This window comes from Meriones unguiculatus, chromosome X (assembly GCF_030254825.1).
Source record: "Meriones unguiculatus strain TT.TT164.6M chromosome X, Bangor_MerUng_6.1, whole genome shotgun sequence".
NCBI classification, from domain to species: Eukaryota; Metazoa; Chordata; class Mammalia; order Rodentia; family Muridae; genus Meriones; species Meriones unguiculatus.
The window spans coordinates 77,865,303-77,880,138 of NC_083369.1; the positions used below are offsets into that span (position 1 = coordinate 77,865,303).

The 14,836-nt window shown below is 41.0% G+C and overlaps 1 long non-coding RNA gene across 1 annotated transcript; it reads left to right on the top strand.

Annotated features, from left to right (window-relative positions):
* Nucleotides 1-16: 16 nt before the first annotated feature.
* On the top strand, nucleotides 17-14,560 carry LOC132649850 (uncharacterized). Its single transcript, XR_009588356.1, has 3 exons — nucleotides 17-3,593; nucleotides 13,755-13,800; nucleotides 14,148-14,560. It is a non-coding gene; the product is annotated as an uncharacterized LOC132649850 (long non-coding RNA).
* The last annotated feature ends 276 nt before the right edge of the window (nucleotides 14,561-14,836 follow it).

Below are 14,836 nucleotides of genomic sequence, written 5' to 3' on the forward strand. Positions count from 1 at the left end.
AACTGAAGGAGAGGGGTGGGGGTGGAGGGTAGAGGACAGGCCCCGCCCCACGCCGAGTTCATACCTTACGTACCCAATGGGATGGCCCGAGGGGCTTGCGTGTGCTGGGTCCGCCCACAGGCTCCTTTTCGGTCTGCCTCCTGGGCGTGGAAACTGCCAGAGTCCGGAAGCGAATTGGTGTCTGCTTGTTGTAAAGTTCTGGATCGTTTCCCTAACCTACTCCAATGTGTTGATACCGTTGTCATGGCAACAGGGTGTTTCTCTTAGAATTCTCTCGCCCGGAACCAAAATGCAAGTCATCGAAATAGTCATCGCTTTGGAGAGCAAGAATTGGCTGTGTATACTAGGGGGTGGTTGGATTTGGAGCCTCATAGCCTAGTCCTTTAATACCCTGGAGAAGTGACTTTTTTCACTCTGCCTCCGTTCTTTCCTTTGTTATGTTTGAAAAATATAGTAGTGCCTATCTCACAGGTTATCAGTTAGTGTACATAAATCCCCTAGCAAAAGTTCAAATGTAAAGTAAGCATTTAATAAATGTTGGCTCTTTCTATTCCACCCTCTATTGCTAGCACACAGTGCCTGTAAGCAATAGACAAATATTTGTGGAGTTAATGAATGTTAGAAATACAGGTGAGGAATCAGGCCAGGACACAGGACAAGGGTTGCTTTCAAAGGGCTATGCAATAAATTAAATGCAGAGGTGAGTGTAGAACTTAGGTCTAATTAGGACTACAGAACCCTCCAATAAATGTATAGTCTCTTGAAGTGCTTTTTTTTTCTTTTTCTTTTTTTTTTTTTTTTTTTTTTTGGAGCTGGTGCTGTCAGTCACACCTGTAATCCCACCACTAGGGAGACCGAGTCAGAAGGACTGAAAGTTAAAGGCTAGCCTTATAGCTTTTCAAAATGTACTATCACTAGATTTGGTTCAGGTAACCCTGAGTTGGGCCTGAGTTCTTGGAAACACACACATTTGAGTGGTGACTAGCAATGATATAAGTACAGTGAACAGTTCAAGAAATACTGTAATGACATCAGGGTTGCAGGAAATTATTCTGTATTACTGAAAAGTTTTGTTACTCTTTTTTTGGGGGGAGGGCATGTTTGTGTTTAAGGTAAAGAAGTTCACAATTTTTAGGAGTTTCTGTTTGTTTGTTTGTTTGTTTTTTGAGACATGGTTTCTCTGTGTAGCTTTGGCTATCCTGGACTCACTCTGTAGACCAGGCTGGCCTCAAACTCACAGTGATCCACCTGCCTCTGCCTCCCTGAGTGCTGGGATCACAGCCACTGCCCCTGGTTCACAACTTTAATTTGCATGTTAAGGGCCTTTTCTTTTTCCTCTTCTTTGCAGGCATCCAATTCATCCATATCCTAAAACAAAAACAAAACAACGCCCCCCCCCCCCTGCAGTCTTTCACCTATGGCCCACATCTTCATCAATATTCATCTTTTCCTTTAGCATCTGAAGAGTCACTTTCTCTTCCTTCTGTTTCTCCATGCCATGTGAAAGGCATGACACTGAAGAGGCTGCCAGAATACTTTCTTTCAGTCTCTTCAGTAATTCCTTCTCAGTGGGCATTGTGTCTGTTAATGCCTTTCCTCCCTCCTCTCTCTCTCTCTCTCCCTCCTTCTTATTCAGAGGGCCAGCTGTCTTCCATTACAGTGAAAGTTTTCTAATTTGAATTAAGTACTGGGTCATCTTGCCAAATATCTACTTAAAATTGTGTTGAATGGAGCAGGGCCAGTAAATTCAATTTTCATCTATTCCTTCCAGTGCTTTCTTACAGTTGTTTTTACTAAACCAGATTCATTCCCAGAGATGGCTAGGAAAAGTTACTCATTCTATAACCTTTTTATATGGACAGCGCTGTCCTTTCTCTTCTTTGATGATAGCATACTATTTGTCAGGGGACAAGAATGATCAATTTCAGTGTCCAATTGGAATGCGTCCATTTCTGCAAAAGCGTTTAGTGTTGGTTCTTATTTTTCTCTCTATGTGATTATGTTTAATTAAATGCTATATGAGAAATGAAAAGAAACATAAGGAGCTGCAAAAGCATGCAACCTCACAAAGAGTGACGCAATTGAGGTTTCCTTTGTAGACTGATAGTGGAGTTTCCATACTGATGGGAAGTTAAAAAACAGATTTAGGGCACATTATCTACTGCTGATCTCCTAGCCAGGTCGTATAGGTGAGAAGCTATCAGTGAGTGTCTAAAATTAACAAACACACAGGTTTACAAAGCAGTCCTAAGACCAAGACTCTCAAATAATACTGAAGTTTTTTCTTGAGACTCCCATCTTATGATCTTTCAACAAACTCATTTAATAATGCTGGATAATTTAAATTTAAATATGCTGCATAATTTCTTTTTCGGAAGAATTCTGGTTTTTTTTTTTTCTCTTTTTCTTTTTCTTATTTTAACTTCAAGTAAGTTTTAAGCCAGGGAGTGGTGGTGGCATACATCTTTAATCCTACCACTCTAGAGGCAGAGGCAGGCAGATCCCTGTGAGTTTAAGGCCAGTCTGGTCTACAGAGCGAGTTCCAGGATAGTCAGGGCTGTTACACAGAAAAACCCTGTTTCAAAAACAAAACAAACAAACAAACAAACAACAACCCCCCAAACCCAAAACAAAAAAAGATTAGTTTTACTGAATTTTTATTTGTCAAACTTTTCCACTTTGTACAAGTCTTATTCAACTAAAAGGACTACAAGGCCAAGGCCTTGTACAAGATCACCAACAGGTGAAATCACTGTTTGCTTACAACCAGGTTTGATTCTTTTTTTTCCCCGCCCAGACAGGGTATCTCTCTGTAGCTCTGGCTGTCCTGGAACTCAGTCTGTAGACCAGGCTGGCCTCGAACTCACCGAGATTTGCCTGCCTCTGCTTCCTGAGTGCTGGCATTAAAGGAGTGTACCACTACCACCCCATCCAGCTTGGTTCTTATTTTTAAGGAACAAAATTGCTTGTTTCATACTGTGCTCTGAACAGCATCACTGGCTGCATGGTGCCAGGAGTTCAGCATGCACTGCTGGTAGGATCAGGCCTAAGCCTTGTTTTTCTCACTTTGTTTGTGTAAGATCCAAATTCACATGAACAGCTTTGCTTTAAAACTTTGAACTAAATGCCTGTGAAGTTTAAACTTGATTGTTAACTTGACAGGACTGAGAAAGACTCTAGGCAATTAGTACAGCACATGTATGTGTATGGGGCGGGTGTAGAATAAGGAGGAGGGCGAGAAGCAGGAGAGAGACAGAGACAGAGAGAGACAGACAGGAGAGAGAAATTTCCAGAGAAGACTAAGGAGGCTAGGCATACCTCTAGATGTGGGTTGTGCCATTCATTGCATAGGCTGTGGTCCTAGGTAACTAATATGTGCAAGGCCCTGAGTTCAGTCCCCAGTTCTGTCAAGAAAAATAGTGGTGATTAGCTTGGCAGAATGTAATTACTGAAGATGAGTCATGTATACTTTGAACTTTACATTACTATCTATGTTTCTATGTATGTTTTAAAAAATATTCATGGAGCTGAGAAGATGGTGATGACCAACCTGCACCATATCTGAGGGGCAGAAGATCCAAAACTCCAAACTGGTGAGTGGAGGGGCAGGGAGGCATGGGCCTCCCTGCTCTGCTGCTACTGCGCTGCTTGCTGCTGCCCCAAGCACAAGCCTCCCAGCTTGGTGACTCAGACAGTGGAGGTGTCCCCAAGTATGGGAGTCCCTGCTTGGCTGCTGTGGCAGGCAGCCACTGACCCAAGTCAGAGCCTCAGAGCTTCAAGGCCAGAGGCATCCCCAACCACTGGCTTCCCTGCAGGGTGGCCAAACAGTTGACACCACTGACAGCTCTACACTTTCATTTGCCCCTATGGGCCCAAATCTGAGAGTAGAGAACCGGGGGCGGGGGGACCCGTGCTTTCTGCATAGGCCTGCTAGTGAGTTAGTGTGCCTTCAAGCTAATAATGTGTACAGGGTCCCAAATGCAGGGTCCCTCTATGCTAGCAGCCAGACATCAGATCCCTCTAACCACACCCCCACTGTGGTGTAACATAGAGATCACTGGGACAGCATTCTTAACATTGAAATTCCTGTTCTGTGGGTCTCCCAGTGGAGTCCAGGCAAACAATTCCTAGAGCCAAGATGGTACAACCCAGACAGATCTGAATGCTTGGAGCACAACACCTAGACAGGCCTGTGGGCCTCTGAACCATTCAGAACACCCATGCATGGGCACTGTGCCCACAAATCACACCAGCACCCCCAAATGCACTTATACTCCAACCTTCCAGGCATCCACACACTCTAGCACCCTGTCCTTCAAGTCACCCTTTCACATACACTCCCATGCTTGCGCACATGTACCTGTGACCTTCTTCCCTTAGTTATAGCTGAAACACGGCTCTCAAACTGGTGGACCTCTCTCATCCCTCTGAAGATTACTCCAGACCCCAGAGACAGATAGACCCAATCTGAAGTACATACTCCAGGAACAAACAGCGAAGGTTATGGATAAGCAGATGGCTAGAGGTCGGCATAAGAACACATCCAACAAAAATCAGGACATCATAGCTTCAGCAGCAACCCCCAAAAATCAATGGATATGCTAATTCATAGGAAACACAGGAAAATTACCTCAAATTTATGCTAATCCAGCCATTAGAGGCACATAAAGAGGAAAGGGAAAAAAGCTCTTAAAGATATATGGGCAAATAAAGCCAAACAAATATAGGTACAGGTAGAGGTACAAGTAGTGGCATATAGAGAGGAAATGAACAACAACCAAATAAAAAAATAGAGGCCATCATGGACAGAAAGTAATCCACATTCAAACAGATGAAGGAAATGGTGTAAGACATGAAAACAGAATTAAAATCAATAAAGAAAACACAAACTGAGAAAACACTGGAGCTGGAAAACTTATAGAAAAGATCAGGAACCACAAAGGTAAGCATCACCAACAGAATACAAGAGATGGAAGAGAGAATCTCAAGTGCTGAAGATACAATTGCAGAAGTTGACACATCTCTCAAATAAAAAGTAAAATTGAAAAATTTCCAAACACAAAACATCCAAGAAATCAAGGATGCCATGAAAAGATGAAATCTAAGAATAATAGGAACAGACAAAAAACAAGATTCCAGGCTCTAAAGTACAGAAAATATTTTCAAAAAAATCATAGAAGAAAATTTTCCAAACTTAAAGAAACAGATGTCCATAAACATACAAGAGGCCTACAGAACACCAAATAGACTAGACCATTAAAGGAACTCCTCATGTAACATTGTAGTCAAAACACAGAACGAAGAAAAAATATTAAAAGCAGCAAGGGAAAAAGGCGAAGTAAAGGTATAAAGGTAGACCTCTCAGAATAACACCAGACTTCTCAACAGAAACTATGAAAGCCAGAAGCACGTGAGCATATGCCATTCAGACTCTAAGAGACCATAGATGACAACCCAGGCTACTATACCCAGAAAAGCTTTCAATAAACAGAGATGGAGAAAACAAAATATTCCATGGCAAAATTAAACTTAAACAATATCTACACAGCAACCCAGACCTACAGAAGATACTAGAAGGAAAACTCCAATCCAATGAAAACAACTACACCCACGAAAACACAGTATATAGATTATTTCACAACAAAAAATTAAAAGAAAATAAGCATTGAAACACAGTAACACCACCAACTCCACAATAAAAGGAACTAAACATTCATTGGTCACTATTAACTATCAACATCAATGGACTCAACTCTCCAATAAAAAGACACAGACTAACAGAATGGTTACAGAAACAAGATCCAACATTCTGCTGCATCCAAGAAATACACCTCTGCAACAAAGATAAACACTACCTCAGAGTAAAGGGCTGAAAAAATGTTTTTCCATCAAACAGACCCAGAAAACAAGCTGGGGTAGCTATTCTAATATCTAATAAAATAGACTTTCAACTAAAATTAAGCCAGAAAGGTAAGGAGGGACACTTCATTCTCATCAAAGGAAAAATCCACCAGGAGGACATCACAATCCTGAACATCTATGCCCCCAATACAAGAGCACCTACATTGGTAAATGAAACATTATTAAAGCTTAAATCACACATGGATCCAAACATGTTAATAGTGGGAGACTTCAACACTCCACTCTCACCAAGGGACAGATCATCTAGACAGAAGCTAAATAGAGAAATAATGACACACAGGTCCTAAATAAGTAGACCTGATGGATGTCTACGGGACTTTTCATCCAAACTCAAAAGAGTATACCTTCTTTTCATATAGTCAGGCTCAAAGCAAGCCTCAACAGATACAAGAAGATCAAAATAACCCCTTATATCCTATCAGACCACTATGGCCTAAAACTAGACCAACACAACAACAGAAATAACAAAAGCATACATACACATGGAAAGTAAACTACTCTCTACTCAATGACCATTTAGTCAGGGAAGAAACAAAAAAAGAAATTAGAGACTTCCTAAAATTTAATAAAATGAATGCACAACCTATCCAAACTTTTGGGACACAATGGAAACAGTGCTAAGAGGAAAGTCCATAGCACTAAGTGCCTCCAGAAAGAAGTTGGAGACACCTAAAGGCCCTAAAAAAAAAAAAAAAAAACCCACACACACACACTCAAGAGCAGCTCAGTCTCCTAGTAGGTTTCCTAGTCATGTGAACAGGGACTGTCTCTGAAATGAATTCAGTGGCTAGCTCTTTGATAACCTCTCCCCGGGGGGAGTGCAGCTGTACCAGCCACAGAGGAAGACAATGCAGCCAGTACTGATGAGACCTGATAGGCTAGGGTCAGATGGAATTGGTGGAGGACCTCCTCTATCAATGGATTGAGTGAGGAGCATGGGAGGAAAAGATGGAGGGAGTGGGGAGTATGGGTTTGGGAGGGTATGAGGGAGCAGGCTACAGCTGGGATATGATGTGAATAAATTGTAATAATAAAAAAATACCCATAATTAACCACTGGCATTGTGGTGCAAGCCTTTAATCCCAACACTTGTGAGGCAGAGGCAGGGCATTTGAGTTCAGCCAGGTCTACATAGTGAGTTTCAGGCCAGCCAGGGTTTCATAGGGAGAACCCATCTCAAAGAAAGAAAAAGAATCATAACTAAACATTTTTGTTCATATAACAGTAAAGGTCACTGGAGAGTTGGAAGTTTGACTGTTATATTAGAAAAGGTAGTTGAGAATATCTGAGCTCAAAGGGGCAATGGAGGCATTTTGATGAGCTTTATAATGCTCATCTAATCCATGGGATATATTAGAAGCATTAAATGAAACACAGTTAAAGATTTGAAACCTATAATTTAAAATAACTTCACAAAGCTTTTGACAAGGTATCACAACCACTTCTGGAATTCCCTTATAGCCCAGGCTTGCCTTGAATTCACAGACAAACTACTTTAGCCCTTCCACGTGCTGGATTACAAACATTCACCATGCCTGTCTGAGCACTATTTTTGTTATTGCTATAGTCTTTTTTTCTTTGTGTGTGTGTGTGTGTGTGTATGTATGGAGGTATGTACATGCATGTGGACAACTCTGGGTGCTATTTTCAAGAATGCTATACTCTCTTTCTCTTTTGTTTGTTTATTTGTTGTTGTTTTTTCGAGACAGGGTTTCTCTGTGTAGCCTTTACTATCCTGGACTTGTAGATCAGGCTAGGCTTGAACCCAAAGTGATCCACCTACCTCTCCCTCCCTGAGTGCTGGGATTACAGGAGTGGGACACTAGGCATGACTGCTATCTTCTCTCCTTTGAGACCAGGTTTCTCATTTGCATAGATCTCACCAATTAAATTAAAATGTCTGGCTGGCTGGCCAGTTGAGCCTCAGGAATCCTCTTGTCTCCAGCTCTCTAGTACTGGGATTGCAAGCACATGCTGCCATGTTGTTGTGTGACAGAATTTTATTGAGATGAGTACAGGAACACACACACAGACACACGCATGCACGTTAGCACTTGTATACACACATACACATCTAGTCATCCAGAAAGGGAATGAGAGACCAGAGAATTATAAATTAGATTTCTTGGGTTACTGAGCTAAAAAGCTCAAAACAAATCAGGCCAGTTGACCTTGTTGCTTCTCGGCAGATTTAGCCAAATGCAGGGAAGAGCTGAACTTGCTGCCCATTAGAGATATCACTGCCAGGAAACCAGCCCAGATGGCTCCCAACTCATCCCAACTCATAGCTTTGCTCCTGAAAATAGCACAGACTGAGCTCATTGTACCTCTTAGCCCAAAGCCAGGTGTTTTCCCCTGACAAGAGAGAGAACAAAGAATGCCAGAAGTGTTCATGGTTTTGGCACCTTTCCACAGCAAATCGTTTCTGAAATGTAGCCTCCCCTTTTCTGTTTTAACCACTAGATGCTTGCCAGGCTGGAATCCCCCTGCATGGGTGCACTGGAAAGGGCTGGGACCTAAAAGTCACCCACAATCCAGTGATCAGGGCTCTTTGCTAAATACCAATGCCTTGGTGTCTGTGAGAGTCCCAGCTCGAGCTGTGAATGAAGATCCGCATGTGTTTTGCAATGGATTAGACTCCTGGTGGTCTTTTTTTTGGGGGGGGGGTGTCTCACGAATAGGGCATAACAGGAACTCATGATAAACCAAAAATGAATGCATCAAAGCCCAATTTGGAGCCAGGCACAGTGGTGCATACCTGTAATCCCAGCAGGTGGGAGGCAGAGGCAGGTGAATCTCTGTGAATTTGAGGCCAGCCTGGTCTACAAAGTGAATCCAGGACAGCCAAGGTTATACAGTGAAATCCTGTTGTGAAAAGCAGACCAAACCAAAGCCCAACTCAGTGAGCCAATAGTTTTTAATGGGGTTACTTGCAAAGAGCAGAGATGTCTCAAAAGCAGCTGCTTCACTGAAAACCCCACTCCCAAACAGGTGATGGATGACTCATGAAGGCTGCAACCTTGGAGCTTTCTAAACAACTCCACAGTGGAGAAATCTTTTATTTCTGTAATTCAGCTGTTCAGGTTTTCCTCTCCCAGCAGCTGTTTACTCACTTTTATACTGTTGGGGGTGATAGTAGATGTGAAGAATCTTCCAAGTTTCTGTTTCTCTTAGGCATGACATTTGTTTATGCATGTAATCTCCTGAGCCTCTCTTTCCTGGAAGCAATGTTTCACTTTGGAGGTAACTGTGATACAGCACGTGCCTGACATTTTTTTACATGAGTTCTGGGCATCACACTCAGGTTCCCATTCTTGCAAGACAATGGAGCTACACCTATCATTTCTTTCTTTTATCCTTGAGACAGAATTTCATGTAGCCCAGGCTGGCTTTTTTTTTTTTTAAGTTTGATCTTTAATTTTTTTCTTTTTAATTTCTTTCCTTTTTTATTAATCTTATAAATCTTGGAGATTTTATGTATGTTATATATATGTATATATGTATATAATTGATAGATAGTTACGTTGATCTATATTCTGACATTTATTTTGGAAAACAAAATCATGAACAATGCTGTGACCTACTAAATGTTTGACAGATTATATATATATATATATATATATATATATATATATATTACAATAGCACAGGAACCATCCCAAGAATTAACAGAGAAGCATACATGAAATTAAAGTTTTTGCATAGTGAAGGAACACAGCAGAGCAAACAGACAGCCCAGAGAAAATCTTTATCAGCTAAATTTTACCCGTGGGGCTAACATACAGAATTTACAAAGCACTGCAAATTTTAAGTACAAAAGAAACTTAATTGCCAGGCTGGCTTTGGATTCACCATGTAGTTGAGACTTGCCTTGAATTCTTGATCTCTCTGGCCCCACCTTCCAAGTGCTGAGATTACAGGTTTGGATCACCAAACATATAACCCCCAAACACTATTTTTTAAGGGAAATAGATACACCTTAGAATTTTTACTCCTTTTCCTCTCAGTAGATAGTGCTTTAAAAATAGGAAACTCCAAATATTTAAAAAAGAAAAAAAAAAAAAAAAAAAAAAAAAAAACAGGGGCCAAAGGGTAAAGGATGTTATGAAAACTTTTTTTTTTTTTTTAACATTTTAAAAGCATGATTTCTTAGGGACATGGTGAAGTGGGACACACTTTATAAAGTAATGAATTTTCTAATGATTTTATAAGATCAAAAGAAAGGTGTGTAAAATGAAATCTTTGACAATATTAAGCTCTTTGTGAATAATTCAAACCTGGTTGACATGGGGCATAAGCTATAAAGAACTTTCACAGGTATGAGTTTGGTTATATCACTGGTAGCTATAAATGTTGATGAGAGTTGTTGCTCTTAAACTATTTACAGATGTTATGAAGACCTTGCATGGCAAAGCTGTAGACATTAAGGTTCATTGCTAAATATGTTGATACCTTACATATAAAGATTTAATGGCATGTGAATGAAATATAATAGTGGCTGAGGTTCACTGGAGTAGGAGCCCAGGAGAAAGGTATTTTCTCCTCTGTAAATACTAAAAATTGAAAGAAAAATATGGGCATATTACCTAATGCCATCATCTTTCAGCCATCGGTTGAATCCAGGACTCTCACCATATCTAAATCTGAGCATTCTTAAGTCATTTTTATAAAATGGTGTATTTGCATATAATCTACTTATATTCTCTTGTGAACTTTAAGTCACCTCTAGGTTGACTATAAAAAAATACATTGTACATAGTGTTTGTACTGTTGAGAGACTAATGACAACAAAAATAGTCTGTATGTATTCAGTTCAGGAACCATTTTTTTTTTTCTGAGACATTAGCTCAAAACTCCAAATGTAGACCAGGCTGGCCTTGAGTCCACAGAGTGCCTGCACTCTATTTTCCAAATACTAGGATTAAAATTGTGTTGTCCCTTTACAGAACTTGAAAGAACAATTCTCAATTTCATATGGAAAAACAAACAAAAAAAAAAACCAGAATTGCTAAAACAATCTTGTGCAATAACAGATCTTCTGGAGATATCTCCATCCCTGATCTCAAGCTGTGATATAGAACAACAGTAATAAAAACTGCATGATACTGGCAGAAAAAAGCCTGGAGGATCAGTGGAATCAAAGAGAAGACCCAGAAATAAACCCACACATCTATTGATACTTGACATTGGAAAATAATACAGAGGAAAGAATACAATGGAAAAAAAGATCCTCAACAAATGGTGCTGGTTTAACTGGATGTCTACACGTAGGAAAATACATATCATCATGCACAAAATTAAAGTCCAAGTGGATCAAAGACCTCAACATAAAACTAGACACACTAAACCTGTTAGAAGAAAAAGTGGGGAAGAGCTTGGAACTCCTGGCCTAGGAGACAAGTTCTTGAACAGAACTGGCTCTAAGATCAACAATCAATAAATGGGATCTCATGAAACTGAAAAGCCTCTGAAAAGCAAAGGACACTGTCATCAGAAAAAAATGACAGCCTACAGATTGGGAAAGGATCTTCATCAACCCTATATCTGACAGAGGACTAATATCCAGAATATATAAAGAACTTATGTTAAACACCAATCAACCAAGTAATTCAATTAAAAATGGGGTAACAGAGCTAAAAGATAATTCTCAACAGAGTAATATCAAATGGCAGAGAAACACTTAAAGAAATGTTCAGTGTCCTTAGTCATCAGGGAGATGAAAATGAAAACAATACTTTGATTCCACCTTATACCCATCAGAATGTCTAAGATCAAAAACTTAAGTGACAAGACATGCTGGAGAGGATGTGGGGAAAGGGGAACCCTCCTCCATTGCTGGTGGGAATGGAACTTTGTACACCACTTTGGAAATCAATCTGGCGCTTTCTCAAAAAACTAGAAATAGTGCTACCTCAAGATCCAGCTATACCACTCCTAGGCATATCTCCAAAATATGCTCAAGTATACAACAAGGACATTTGCTCAACCATGTTCCTAGCAGCTCTATTCATAAGAGCCAGAATCTGGAAACAACCTAGATGTCCCTCATCTGAGGAATGTATGCAGAAATTGTGGTACATTTACACAATGGAATACTACTCAGCAATTAAAAACAAGGAAATCGTGAAATTTTCAGGGAAATGGTGGGAACTAGAAAATGTCTTTAGTGAGGTAACTCAGAAGCAGAAATACACACATGGTATATACTCACTCAAAGGTGGATATTAGACATATAATATAGGATAAACATACTAAAATCTATGCTCCTAAAGAAGCTAAACAACCAGGAAGATGCTAGGGAAGATGCTCAATCCTCCTTCAGAAGGACAAACATGATAGACATCGGAATCAGGAGAAGACAGGGAACAGGACAGGAGCCTACCACAGACAGCCTCTGAAAGACTTCACCGATTGAGGTATCAAAGCAAAGGCTGAGACTCATAGCCAAACTTTGGGCAGAATTCATGGAATTTTATGAAAGAATTTTATGAAAGAGACAGAAAGACCTGGAGGGGACAAGAACTGCACAAGGAGACTATCAGAGCCAAAAACCAAACCAAACCAAACCAAACCAAACCAAACCAAACCAAACCAAACCAAACCAAACCTGGGCCTAGGGGACCTGCAGAGACTGATCCAACCAAGGATCATGTCTGGAGAGGACCTAGAATTTCCCTACTCAGATGTAACCCATAGACTCAGTCTCCAAGTGGGTTCCCTAGTAAGGAGTGCAGGGGTTGTCTCTGGAATGAACTTAATGGTAGGCTCTCTGATCACCTCCCCCTGGTGGGTTCAGCCTTACCAGGCCACAGAGGAAGTTGATGCAGACAGTACTTATGACACCTGATAGGCTACGGTCAGATAGAAGGTGAAGAGGCCCTCCCCTATTAGTGGACTAGGGGAGGGGAATAGGGGGAGAAGAGGAGGGAGGGTGGGATTGGGAGGAGATGAGGGAGAGGGCCACAGCCAGAATAGAAAGTGAATTAATTGTAGTAAATAATAATAATTAATAAAAAATTGAAAAAAAAAAGTATGTGGCTCCACACCTGGTCCTCAGACAACATCTTTTTCTTCAGGGACTTTTAAAAATCCTTGCTTGGCTACATGGATATGGAACCATTTGTATTTAGGGATGACTGTATGAATACTCATAATCTATCTTGTTAGTAGTTTAGAGAGTGTGTGAAACCAAACTTCAGTGGGGAACAAAAGTAATCCACCCTCAGAAGTTTCTTTCTCTAAGGGGACAGATAACAAAAGAGACGGTGAGAAGGAGAGGGAGGGAGGGAGGGAGGGAGGGAGGGAGGGAGGGAGGGAGGGAGGGAGGGAGGGAGGGAGGGAGGAAGGTTCAGCAGGTAAAAGTATTTCCAGCCACCTCAGCTGGGCTTGGTGGCACATTCCTTCAATCCCAGCCCTTAGGAGGAAGAGGCAGGGTGGCAAAAGCAGGAAGGTCTCTGTGAGTTTGAGGCCATCCTGCTCTACAGAGTGAGTTCCAGGACAGCCAGGGCTATACAGAGAAACCCTGTGTGGAGGGATGCTGTATGTGTGTGTGTGTGTGTGTGTGTGTGTGTGTGTGTGTGTGTGAGCGGGGTGGGGTGGGGGTGGCGGGGTTGGAGAAGAGAACAGTGCTTCCAGCTTAAACTTGAGGACTTCAATTAGAGTCCTAGGACTGACTCCCAGAAGATGTCCCTTGGCTGCCACATGTGTACACACACTCATTAATGAAAATAAAATAAAAATATGAAAAAAATTAAAAAGAAATAGAAAACAAAGAGTCAGAAGATACTTTGTTAAGAGATTTTTTGTTTGTTTGTTTCTGCTTGTGCTTGAAGGAAGAAAAATGGAAATATCAAGTTCTCAGTGATACCAGCTGAAGAGGTAAGGTATATATTGATGGGACTGGCATGGAATTTTAAAGACGGCACCAAATGAAAATGTGAAGACCTTTTAATGAGTTTCCAAAGGCCCCATCAACATCTTATCATGGGGCTTATGGAACCCTGCTCTGTTGGTGTACTTTTTAAAAACTTTTATTTACATTAAAAAATATTTTTCTCGATACTCCACCCTAATCCTTTCCAAAACCCCAACATCGGGAAGGAGAAATTGTTAGTTGGGAGAGGAGCCTCATTTCTCTTAGCTTCCTGCTGGTTAGGATCATTAGGTACCTTGGAGTCAGTCCAATCCTCGTTTCAGGAAATCTCCAACTTCTTGTCTCACAACAGCAACCAGGAACAGCAAGGCGGAAGCAGGAGCAGGATTGTTCTTTCTTGGAGCTCCACATTCTCTGCGCTCTGGCATTCATTTTTTCTTCAGAGTCTTCAAATTTAAACTATCTGCAGCTGGCAAAGAGCTCCTCTTAGCGCCCACATAAGGCAAATACTCTGCTGCTTTGGACCATCTGAATCAGTCTCACATCCCACCCCTGGGACCAAAGCAAAAACATGTTTATATCCACAACACTACTCCTTCTTGAAGATCTGCAGGCAGGTAATAGTTGCTGAGAGAGAGAGAGAGTCATGTTCTTCAATGGTGTGGCCATAGGTAATATGCCCACGGACCTGTATATTATCTCCCACCCACACTCATGAAAGCAATCCTAACAGAACTCTTCGTGTCACAAAAAAATGCTTGAAAATAGGAGTACTGTGCTGGCTAGTTTTTTTTTTTTTTTTTTTTTTTGTTAATTTCATTTAACATTAAAGTTATTTTATTTTATTTATTTATTTATTTTTCAATGCAGTTTATTCAGGAACATTGAACAATCCTCGGACCCCGGGGAAAGCCAGCCCACAGCTTAAATAGCCTCTGGGTAGCCAACCCAGGCGTGCCACGGGGGCAATGCAGATAGGTCCACATACATGGAAGCAAGCCAGATCCTCGGCCTTAGCCAAATGTGGAGTTGTTCGTGACA